General features: G+C 39.0%; 1 long non-coding RNA gene and 1 pseudogene across 1 annotated transcript in view; both read right to left on the reverse strand.

Annotated features, from left to right (window-relative positions):
• LOC149114133 (uncharacterized) overlaps positions 1 to 12,907 on the reverse strand; it is a 477,513-nt gene that overhangs the window by 96,066 nt on the left and 368,540 nt on the right. The gene's annotated exons all lie outside the window — the stretch shown is intronic.
• LOC149114139 (uncharacterized) lies at positions 1,284 to 3,609 on the reverse strand (annotated as a pseudogene).

A 12,907-nucleotide genomic window follows, 5' to 3' on the forward strand; every position in this document is an offset into this window, starting at 1 on the left:
TGTTTGGTACCGTTTTCAAGGAGCTGCCGGGGATCGGCTGCCACATAGGTGTGTTCTTATGTGGCGCTGCGGAACTAAACATGCTGGTTGGCTTAATTGTACACACCCAACCTTCGCCGAAGGTGTGGTGACACGCAGAGTTTGTTTTAGTGGACGAAGAAGCTGCTGTAGGTGGAGCTACATAATTAAAGTGAAGAACTGCAGTTCTTATTACGTCTATCAGTTACAGAGGGTACCTTACAATCTTGGCTATTGTGGTAACGCCGGTGCTGGTAAGTTGACTTGGGATAAGTTGCGCTTTTAGGGAAACCCGAGACTTCCAAAATAATAATTATAATTATAATGATCTATAATATATTATCATTAAAGAATCGGTAAAGGATACGCAAGAAATGATTACCCTCTGTTAGAAAACGTCAATGTGGCAAGCCCTCAACGCTTACAAGATCGAGTTCCCCACAAAATTATAGAGCTGTCATTTTGTCGATAATCAAAGGCTCCTTCGAGCTACCTCATGGTATGTGGTAATTATTTTATGAAGTGCTGTCCTTTGCCTCTTTTGGAACTAAGAAGTGTTCTATTTGTAAGGTGTTTTAGTTGAAAAGTGTATCATGTTAATAAGCAGCCATTAGTTGAGCATGTTTATAGAAATAAGATCTTCATCTAATATAAATAACATTTTGACAGGAAACATAATCCTTCAGTGTCTTTTTCTCTGTCTGGATTATGAACATCAGCAGTGCAAATATTGTTTTGACGATTTGTGACAATTTCATTAGTTTGCACATCAGCACTGAATGTGTTAGGGTTTTGAACAAACTCACCCCACTCTTCATGGGTGCTCGATTGTGAAGTTATGCCATCTACCCATGAATTTTGCACTTTTATGCCTTCAGTTTTAAATAATTCACTAGTGTCTACAAGATATTTGGCTGCATCTAATACTTTCTTAGGTCTGACATTCTGAAACTGATAGTGATGCTTGTAACCAAGTCGCCTTTTAAGTTTTATTGGAATGGTCTGTGATTCACCTATTGGCCCTGGGAGACAATGAACAGTTGAATTTACATCACTTGGCATATTGACAATGTTTCCATGAATAGACAATTGACCACCCCTAGGTAGTTCACGGATTTACATAAAAGGTCAGTACGAGGTGATATTAGTCGCTCTTCTGGTGATGTGAAATTCAATACATTAGGCTTATAAGGAAAACCAATCTTATTGGCTTTAGAACAGCTGGGTAACCTGCCTTGCTTTAGACCTTTTTTGATTGCAAGTTAGACAACTGCTGTTTTAGACTTTTTTTAGACTTTTTTTTTTTTGGAAGTCATGGAGATCCATTCAGTGTCATTGACACTTTTAAAACCAGTAAGACAGGACTCAACAGTGTCTAGTGAACGTGCCCTATATTTGTTTGGATCACATTTCACTACAGGGCACTTGAACCACATTATTGGTCACAACGAGTGCATACATATTCTGGGCCACATGCAAATTTTTTTGTAAAACAAATTTATCATAGAAATTGCATCGCATTTGTTTTCCTGCGGCTGCAACTCATGACTGCTGCATGTTAGTTGCGGTACACTTGCCAGAGCCTCAGCCTTTTGTCTTTTTCTTACCGACTGTTTGGTTATTTGCCTTAGTGCTGCGGGTTCTCTACTTTTCGTTTTCTGAAGGAGCGCTGCTCAGTTTCTCTGACATGTTCTGGGTTCAATTTTCTTCTTTTAGCAGCCTGGTGTTTCTTGTTCCTAGATGTTTTGCTATTAATGTTGCAGCCTTGTACTCGTGTTTGATTCTCATTTATTCTAAAGTTATCATCAGCTCTTCTGTCTTTCTTGTATTCTCTCATGTATTTTCTTCTGTAAGCTTTACGTTTTTCACCGTCATCAACTCGTTTGTTTTCTTCTGCATTTTTTGTTTGTTTGCTGTTGTTTCTTATCTCCATTGTTCTGTTTTCTACTATGGAAACATAATGAAATTCATCTAGGTGTCCAGTGTAAATGTTTAGGGCATTTGTAACATTCACTGGTTCAACAACAGTAACTGGAGAAAAAGTTGGATTTGATTTAGCAATATGAATTGATAAATAAAGACAATTGGCAACAGCTTGAATTATGATAGCATCAGCCCATGTTCCTTGACATGACATTCTTTCCAAATAACCTTGTCAAGAATGCTCAGTTTTACTTTCTATAAATTGTTCGGGGTGGTTCACTAAATACTGAATGCCAACACTGCACACATAGAAATGACTATTAGGATTTTCATAGAGTTGATGTGATAGAGCCCTAAAAAAGCAATCACCACCTCCTCCAACATCAAGTGCAGTTCTGCCTAGCTGAAACAATCTGAATTTTAATAAACGGACAGAATTTGTGGGTGATGTAAAAGGTACTGATTTGCAACACTCATTTGCTGGACCAGGATTTGACTCCACATCTCTACTCAATGATATGATTCTGCTCAAAAAATGATACGTTTTCATTTGGAGCTGCCTTAATTTTCTGAAAATATTACCTTCAGCTATCATACAAAACACAGGCAAGTTTTTATGCTTTGGAGTCCTTGTTCAAAAAATACACACGCTTAAACTTTGTCCAATGAAATACTTCTTTGAGAAAATCATGAATTTTGAATTCTATATCTTTCTACGAAACGACAACGATGGTATCCACACAACATAGCCTTCAGCTTGGAGGATTTCGTGACATTAATTTCTTTATGTATAATTTCACCGACATTTTTTTTTTTTTTGGCCATTAGAAAGTCTGGTAACATTTTGTAAGAAATTCTGGAGGGTTCTCTCTCACTCGTCATTCTAAACTGAGGATGGGAGATAATGGTAGCTCTAGAATTCCGTACATTCACATTTTTATCTGCATTTCTGTACTGACAATTACTTGACAACTGAACTGGTATTTTATTTTGATTTTCAAACTGCTCGGGTATTGTAGGATTACCTTCGATAATCATTTGCTCCCGACCTTGGTGTAGGTATTCAGGTAACAGATCATCTGTTTGGCATTTGTTTGTTGTTTGATATTTTGTATTTGTTATGGTATTTGTTATTTGGCGTATATTGTTTGGCATTAGCGTTTGTTTGGCAGTTGTGTTCAATCTCCATAGCCTATCACAGTGGTGGCATTTAAGTCCCAGCGAGAGGGGAACTTGACGAAAGCTTCATCGATGTCCTTTGTCATGTGTCATTTTCCGAACAGCTTCCTTGCGAATTGCGAAATATTAAAAGCGCATTTAACTTTAAATCATACGTTCTGCGAGTATTTTTAGAAAATTCAAAATGCAATACAGTTGAAGGAGGGCAGCTTACCTTTTTCCTCAGACCGTAAAGCATTCATTCCGAATAGTTGGTTTTGTGCATTCTATTCCTCGTCGTCCAAATGTATCTTAGAGACATCGCAGCTTTTAAGACTTTAAACCCATTTATTTCCACTCGAGCTTTCTTGAGCACATTTCCTGTTCCTTTGTGAGGTCTTCAAAAGTGTATTTTGATTAAAGATGGAACGAAAGGAAGGAAAACTCGCCTTGACAATTTTTGCGTCGGGCTCGACACAACAGACGCCATTTTGTAAACATGTACTACCGCCTTTGTCCCACCCCCTCCCCCCACATATATGAACATAAAATAATGACACGACTTTGTGGACAAAACCAAACCTAGTATGGGAGACAGGGGAAACGTGTTTAATTCATGTTTAATGCGGATTTAATGCAGAAATTAATTGTCTAACGGGAATGGAGTGACCAATCCAACCATCACTATACCTCATGGTATGATGTACATACCATGAGGTAAAAACTAACCTTTCACGTTTCTCCTTCAAGTGGATGGCTAAGCGGCCGAACGAATTTGGAAATGTTCGGGGAATCCCATCAGGCAACAAGAATAATCAAGCAGAGTTTCGAGCACACAACAAGTTTATGTGACGCCCCCTTACGTACATATTATGTAGAGAGAAAAACGGTCAAACTAACTCTAGCTCTAAAACTCGCTGATATCGCTTTAAAATGGTCTAAACCTCCACATCAAAGGCATTTTTACGGTTTTTAATTTTCTGTTTCCGACTGAAAAACTAATTTCACATCTCTAAATATAATCAGTGTGTGTCTGTCGATATTAGATCTTTCGTCGGCTCGATAGCAATGTCAATAATCGTCATCGTCGGAGACCTCCGTCGTCGGGGTTCACGTTCCACAGAAAACACAGAATTGGGTCCTTGCATTCACTTATTTTGGACAAGGCTGGTAACAAATGCATTATGCCATTGTCGTGTTCATTAAATTACCGTATACCTTTAAAGCACCTTTAGAGGTATCTCACGTCCAAGCGATGAAGCGCGTCCGGTTTAAACTGTAGATACTAAACTCGTATATTAAGCACTATTAATACATTAAGCTAAGCATTATAGAGCCGGCTATCACACTTTATATAATAACCCAAGTTATTCTCGCTTTTTGATTGATTCTCCTCTATGATCTATTAGAGGATAGACGCACGATTGACGTCATCATTTCAAAGATTTTTTTCCCCTGTGTTTGAAATGGCGGAAAAGGTTTGAGAATTGAGAAACTCTTTTACATGACGGGGGGTCGAAAGATAGGTACAAAAAAAGCCTTGTCGAGGCATTGAACAGGTGCGAGAGTCTAGAAGTAAAAAGAAAAGGTCGTTTCTTTTCTAGAAAATGACTCGGAAAAAATACACGAGCAGTCTCAGTCAGCAGTCGAGCGAGACTAAACCAAACACATAATTGGTCTTGAAATTACTTTAAGGTAACAAACCATTGCTTTGTCTCAAATTTAACAAAACCAATAAGCAAAATGTTGATGTCATTAATTTATTTAAGCGTCAATGTCTGAGAAAGTGTTCCACAGGTTGCAAATGTGGGTCGGCCGATTTTGATGAAACTTGTTCCAGAAGTTGGCCTAAGTGAGATATTCCAAAGGCCAAGTTGGCTTTGTAGTCTGACTTTTAGTTCAAAAGTTTCAGGGGGGGGGGGGGTGTCCCAATTTGAGGCCTCCGGAACATGAAAAATCCTGCTTTTCAAGGGGTAAGTTTGGACCGTCATAAGAACAAATAAATAGAACCCTTTCAGTAATTAATGGTATGGTGTGTTTCTGTTGCAATGGGTCTTTCAGTTCATGTATGCTGATTTGGCATAGAGGGTTTTGGCAGAGTGAGGCCTGGCACAAGTTTTGGCCAATTTTTGAAGAGAAAACCACCATCCCAAATCACCTAATTTTAGAAGGTCATATTTCTTTAGTGCCTCATTAGCTAAAATTGATACTTATATCAGGAGTTACTTCAATGCAAGTATAATGAAAACCAATTGAGAAAAAATTGGCCCATGAAATTTTTGGATACACTCAAGGCCTATTTTGTAGCACACCATCAGGAAATTAACATATTGCAAAAAGCAATACTTTGACAGCCACCTGGCTTAATTTCTATTTAAATGTTCTAGTGTGGTTTCTTAGGTTCTAATCTCTCTTATAAATCTGAGATAAGCAATGAATTTTGGAGAAAACACTCCTTGTGACTTTTAATTTGCCTTAGAACAAGAAAATTAGTACTCATACAACCACTTTATTCGACTTAAAACAGATATGCATACAATAAATGCAGTTGGTGTGCTAAGTTAAATGCATGTGTCTGTCTTATTAACATATTAATGCTTACCTAAAACCTAAAAAGTCTATGACTTGCAGGGAAATGTCTCCAAGGTGATGCAAAGGTTTTGGAATACTCCTGAAATTCATGCGAGTGAAACCATTCTACGGTCAAAACATTTTTCCTGATGATCTGTTCTTTGCGAGTTTGGTAACAGATGAATTCATAATAGTCCGATGTAATGAGGATGCTTCCTAATGCTGATGAGTTGCTTGCAAGTAATTCTTACAAGGAAGTTCGGCTCTATCGCAGGTAAACTTCATTCAGGATTACAAATGTATTCCTCGTTGATGGTCAATATAAGTTCACAAATTCGGCGTATACTGTCTTTGTGACGTGCAGATATGGTCTCCATGGTAAAAAGCCCCTTACGCTAGTATAAATTCCATTGGTACATAGATCCACGAGGACAGGCTAAAATGGCAAATCGTCCTTCACCGTTTAATTTACTCCGCCATTTTGGATTAGGTCGGAGGAAAACTGGGTCGAGAATAGAAACATGTGTACGAAAACAGTTTCCATTCGACCAAATATTCCGGAAATTTCCCGGTGGGGAGCAAATGGAACAGACATTTTCGGAATTTCATTCTGAAATTTTAAGTGTACCTCGCAAGGTTGGCATGAAATTCCGGAGAATCGGAATAACTGGACAATTCCGTTCCATCCGACCATAACTGCTCGGGTCCAGTTTCTTCGAGCCCGGACATGGCTCTGATCTTCGAGTTTTCTATCTGACAAACGACTTAAATCTCTTACTTCAACATTATGGCAGTGGATTGGCCAAACAAGTGTTAGTAAGTAGTACGAAAATACCTGTAAGCTACGTGGACCGCGCGAGCAACCTCGTTCCCAGGGTCTCTCATCTTACCGCCCCCTGGAGCGAGCGAAGAGAGACCCTGGTTCGGTCTGGTCACGTGCCACTTTGACAATTGAGAACATCAGGGAGGGGTCCTCTGTAATCAGCAGTTTGTCGCGTTGAGCTTTGTCGCGCGCTGCGACCGCCACATTACCCGCGGCGTTTATCAATACTTAGCTTTCAGGCTGAAATTTCGAATAATATCTGTTCCAACGTTTACCTAAAGGTTAAGCAAGTCTGTCTTGAGGCAATTTAGTGGTCGTGATTTTCAGTGTTGCCGTCTTACCCACTGGATTTATGAAAAGTCAGTCATATTTCAACTGCAGACGTCGTCCCGTAGTAATTGTTGTTTCTCCTTTGAATGCACTCGATCAAATTGATGCAAAAAACATAAGAGCGTCTCTAGGAAAACGTATAGCTTTCTCAAAGTAAAGCTACGGCAGTCTCTGAAGAAAAGCTGGACCAAAGATAAATATGATATTCGTGCAACGCACTGTGCTTGCAAACAGTTCCAATCAAATAGCCGGGCCGGCGTCACCTGCGGCGTCACAATATAGAATGCAAGTAAGCAATATGTTCACGGAATATTTTAATCTTTGTCCCTGGAGAGCCAATACTTAGAGCCTTAAAACATATCTTGCAATAGAAACGAACCTAAACAAAGTATAAGCACGGCATGGCAAATTACAGAGATGTCAAACTCAGAGAAGCGACGTGCCGTTAACAGCGGAAACCATGCAGACCTGCGGCCTCTAAAAATATGCTGTAACATAATCAAACGACTCCGCTCTACTTATAATTTCCATTTCTTCTAATAACACGGCACAAAAAATACCCCTCAGAAACACGCTTGAAGCAAAGGTCGAGAGATCGAGAATTAAATGAAAATGTGCACAATTCTCTCGAACCGTTGGCGTCACGTACACTAATTTATTAACGACACAATAAAAATTATAGTTTTCTTTTCCTAGCCTCGTTTCGTTCGAAGATAAATCCATTTTATCAGCAACGACGGCGAAATGCATACCGCGATGAGTTCGTTGTATTTATGTCCTTCGCGCTCGGCAAAGTTCGGGGCGCCGACGGCGCGATGAAACTCCAATAAATCTTTTCACCCTTTCGCTCCTTTCGAAGCAACTTTGCCTTTCAGTCATCATTTAAAAGGCCCTGAATTCTCTAAAATTATTTAATCGCCGGTAACAAGACCTACACTTCATTCTGAGGTAAAGATGAGTAAACATCTTCCATACACACCCTCGGCTGCGGTGTGTAATTCTCCATTCGCCTTCGTGAGGAGATTTTTACAATATGTAACGTCCTTCACTGAACCATACAACCATCAGCAATTTGGATTTCCGCTATCAGATGATGAATAAGTTTTCCTCGGCGTTTGCAGAATATTACCGACGTACATTGCCGCAGAACATCATATCGTTCTTGGTTTACTTTGGTGACAACACTTCCCGAACTCCCGTAGGCTAAGTATAGACAAAATTCCTACTAGGCCGCCCATCCCTTCAACAATTTAATTGTCATCTCCCAGATTCTGGGAGACACGTGACCAGACCCAACCAGGGTCTCTTTTCGCTCGCTCCAGGGGGCGGTAAGATGAGAGACCCTGGGAACGAGGTTGCCGCGCGAGTGAACAGCTTGCCTCGTCATTTGACAGTGACTCTTGAACTCTTCAGGAAAATAAAGAAGTATCGTACGCTCAAAGAAGTGGCGTACTCGATTTTAAAGTTATGTCGTTGTCCTCACCTGATACACCGTTGTTTCGACTTCAGAGTCGTAGAGGAACTCCAAAGCAAGTAAAAGTGGTCAAAAGGGCAAAGACCCTGCCGTTTGTTTTCGTTCGTGCAAAACTTGGAACGTGACCTGGGACGCAAACTGATACTGTTCCATTCGTGACATGGAATATTTGGTCGAATGGAAAGCACCCTATTTCTAACGCTCTTGTTTTTCAAAAATGTCCAAAAAAAGAATGGCAGATTCAATTGGGGAAACCATCGCGTAGAATGCCTATTGTTCTCGGGACATTTACTTGCAGTCGAATAAAAATTATAGGTCTGTAATATTAGCAGCGAAGCGTAAACAGGGACGCTCTGATTGGTCAAAGATCACGTACGCTTTCCTCCGAAGGGAATACTGCCTTAGCTCATTAACTTGTCAAGGCGGGGCTAAGAAACAAAGGCCTCGAAAGTTATTCTTTATTCTATTGTTTCCGATATCGCGTATTTCTAGCTGGCTATTTCAAGCGTTGGACATGTAATGGATATTTGCATCCGATTTTTACCATAGGCCATTACATGTATCCGGGTTTTTCGTACCAACGTCTTTTCGTACCACCCATTTTCGTACCACCTACATACACGTTCGTACATGTTCGTACCACATAAACATACATTCCAAATAGCACAGGTTTAGACTATCTGATAGTCTAAATGAGATTTTAGATGTATAGCATGGTTTTGGTGTGATTTCGTTACGTAAAGGATATCACAGAAGAAGTTCCGGAGAATAATTATCCACGGAATAACACTCTTATCTTCACGCGAGCGAATTATTCTGTGACAAAAACTTCGAAGATTGTTCGTTCGCCTCTTCGAAATTTTTCAGTAATTGGCGATGTTTCCCTTACTTTATTCGCCTTGAAATCCCCTAAAACTTTGCAAGGAATAAAAAGAATTGTTTCTTTGCTAAAGATCTGGTCTTGAAAGCCGAGCTTCTCAAAAATATCTGACTGATGACACCAGTCTTCACGCTGTTGTTGTCACATAATAACTCGCTGGCCTCTTTGAAGTTTTTCAGTAATCGGCGATGTTTACCTTACTTTATTCGCCTTGAAATCCCCTAAAACTTTGCAAGGAATAAAAAAAATTGGTTCTTTCGTTTAAGCAAAACAACTGCGCGCTGGTCGGTTCCCGTGCTGTTCTCTTTGTCTGCGTATCACAAGCTTTTCGTTCGCCTTTCTTCCTTGAAGAGAAGACGTCTGCTACGCAGGATTACAAAAAATATTGTCTTACGCTATACATTGTCTACCTCTGTCCTCGCGCTTTATATGCCTTTGCATTTCTTTAGTAGGCCAAAGGTAAAATTCTCATTGGTTAGTCATGAGGGAGGCCGAAAAGCCTCCCGAAAATGTCGACTAAAATGTTAGTCAACATGTCCTTTGGGGTTCAAAGCTTCCAGAAGCTTTTTACCCCAAAGGGCATTTTGTCGCTTTAAAGGCGGTGGAGGTGGTGGTGGTGGTGATTCAGGATCATCCATTTCTAACCTGAGAAGTTTAGAAAATGGCAAATATGGTACATTTTCACTAATCCGTATGGGAGCACTAATCCGTATGTTGATCAGCAGGGGATGGATCGGGGTTTCGAAGAGCTCTGAAAAGAGCTCCCGATCACTTACGATTTCGCTTTCCATGTTCATTGAGCAACAGGTTTTCGAATGAATCAGCTGCGCCGACAGCATACTTTTGAAATTCGCGGTAATGAATATTTCAGTTACAGTCAAGTGGTTTTCTTGAATGGGTATTGTTTAGTTTTGACAGCCATTGTTATACAGACGTGTGCTTAAGACAATAGCTCTTCCATCGAAGACGCGCCATTTTCAAATGCAACTCCAACAAGAAGTTTTCAAACTCAAAAAGCTACAGGTTCCTGTGGACCGATTTTCAAATTTGAAACGGGTTTTGTTTCAGTAAAAAGCCATCTTTCATTTGCCGTGCGTGAAAATTAGGAAGGCCGGTTTAGATGGTCTGAAAATTGCTTCTGAAAACGGTCCCCATACAAAAAATGGCCAATTTTTGCCCATTTTCAAGAGCAAAAAGCTACTCCTTATACCTCATATATCAACTTACTTAACGGCTTAAATTGAAGATTCAACCTTCTTCTTCAAAAAGCCGCGCGTGAAAGTTGAAGTTTTAACTCCTGGAAACCAGAACAGTAAGTTTTATCAACGCTATTGGGCCAATTTGGACCCTTTCTTCTCTTAATCAGGGCATTTCACGACACGCAAACATTCAAATTTGCCGCTTCGCCGGTCATGAATAATTAATAATGTCCAGGCATTCTACCCGATGAATTTTTGTTATTAAGTTAGCCTAACATTATTATTATTATCATCATCATCATCATCATTATTATTATTATTATTATTATTATTATTATTATTATTATTATCGTGCACACGCAATGTTTGCTTAGACTCCTTAGGGCCGAGACCAGACCATGGTCCTGGGGCACTAAGGGATAGCCAGTTTTTAGCTTGATAGCACCCTCCTCAAAATGCGTGCTGTACCTAGCAAGGTTATCTTTTGTAGTTCACTGATGCTTATTTGGCCGGGAATTCTTCCAAGATAAGTTTCTAGTCCCTTTTTGATAGCTCCAAGTGCTCCAATGATAACTGGTATCGTTTCCGTTCTCATGCCCCACATTCGGCTTGTTTCGATTTCCAAGTCCTTATATTTGGATAGTTTTTCAGTGACTTTTATTATTATTATTATTATTATTATTATTATTATTATTATTATTATCAATCTAAATAAGAGAGAGTTCCGCGATGCAATCAAACTGCGCTACGATTGGCCGGTCGATGATATCCCCTCCACCTGTGTACGCGGTGATGCTTTTACAGTGGACCACGCAATGATATGCAAGAGAGGTGGGTTCGTTACCCAACGTCACAATGAGCTGAGGGACTTAGAAGCCGAACTCCTGAATATGGTTTGTACCGATGTTGAGATTGAGCCTGTCCTGCAAGACATCTCGGGTGAACAGCTGGGAAGAGGTTCTAATCGAGCTCCAGATGCGAGATTAGATATTCATGCGCGCGGGTTCTGGGAGAACCAACGATCAGCATTCTTTGACGTGAGGGTTTGTCACCCTAATGCTGATTCGTATAGGGACCTAGAGCTCCAACAGATATACCGCAATCATGAGAACGAGAAGAAGCGTCTTTACGCGAGGAGGGTTTTGGATATCGAACAAGGAACTTTTACACCCCTTATTTTCACGTCAACAGGCGGCATGGGAAACGAGTGCCTGCAATACCATTCCAGACTGGCGCAGCTGATCTCCATCAAGAAAGGAGAACATTATGCTAAAACAATCTCCTGGATAAGAGCAAGGACATCCTTCGCTTTACTAAGATCCGCACTAATCTGCCTAAGAGGTTCAAGAGCTAGAAGGAAAGCCTTTTGTGACTTTAAGAACATTGATATTGACGTTGAAACCCAGGAGGGAGCCATTATGTAAACACTGTTGAAATAGGTTTTAATAGTTTATTTCTTTTACTTACTTTTACCTTGTATATACCTTATTTATAAAAAAAAAAAAAAAAAAGTAGTAGTAATAGTAGTAGTAGTATTAGCATTAGTTGTAGTAACCATGATATCATGACATATATGATATGACGATGATGACAATAAATTATTATTATTATTATTATTTTGATATTATTATTACTATTATAATTACCGAAAACTTAAGGAACAACAGAATTTCTGAATTTTTTACCAGATACATGTAAGATTCAAGTTTGTATGGAAAAGTGCTCAATAAAGTTTGCTTTTTAAATCTCTAAATTAAAAAAAAAAAAATTATTATTATTATTATTATTATTATTTATTTGCCTCAGCAAGTAGACTTAAGGCCTACTTTTTGTGACGCTTTATAACAAACAATCCAGGCTAAATCGAAGCATACATTGGTTGGGAAAATTCACTTGGCCGACATGATAAATTGTCAAAGTCATGGGGACAACGGAAAGAGTGCACGGTTATAGCTTGTACAGGCAAAAAAAAAAGTGGGTGAGTAACATGTCGATTAACCATATTTTTTTTTTTCCAGCGGGAGCGGTGAATCACTTTCCTAAAACATTTCCATAAGTTGCCCAAATCTGGACTCTCTTACTGGCTTTAAAGAGTCTTTGCCGACATAGCAATTGCTATTTGGTATAATTTTAATGTTGTTTTACTTAGCACTTAATAGCTTTTATTATAAATATGATAAGTAGTAGTACCTGTTTTAGTAATTGTATTAGGATTAGTATTATTATCACTATCACTATCACTATCACTATCATTATTACTATTACTATTACTATTACTATTACTATCACTATCACTATCACTATTACTATTACTATTACTATTACTATTACTATTACTATTACTATTACTATTACTATTACTATTACTATTACTATTACTATTACTATTACTATTACTATTACTATTGCTATTGTTATTGCTATAACTATTACTATTGCTATTACTATTGCTATTGCTATTGCTATTGCTATTGCTATTGCTATTACTATTGCTATTGCTATTGCTATTGCTATTGCTATTGCTATTGCTA

This window comes from Orbicella faveolata, unplaced genomic scaffold (genome assembly GCF_042242905.1).
Source record: "Orbicella faveolata isolate gen_17 unplaced genomic scaffold, um_ofav_v1 contig_14, whole genome shotgun sequence".
Lineage (NCBI taxonomy): Eukaryota > Metazoa > Cnidaria > Anthozoa > Scleractinia > Merulinidae > Orbicella > Orbicella faveolata.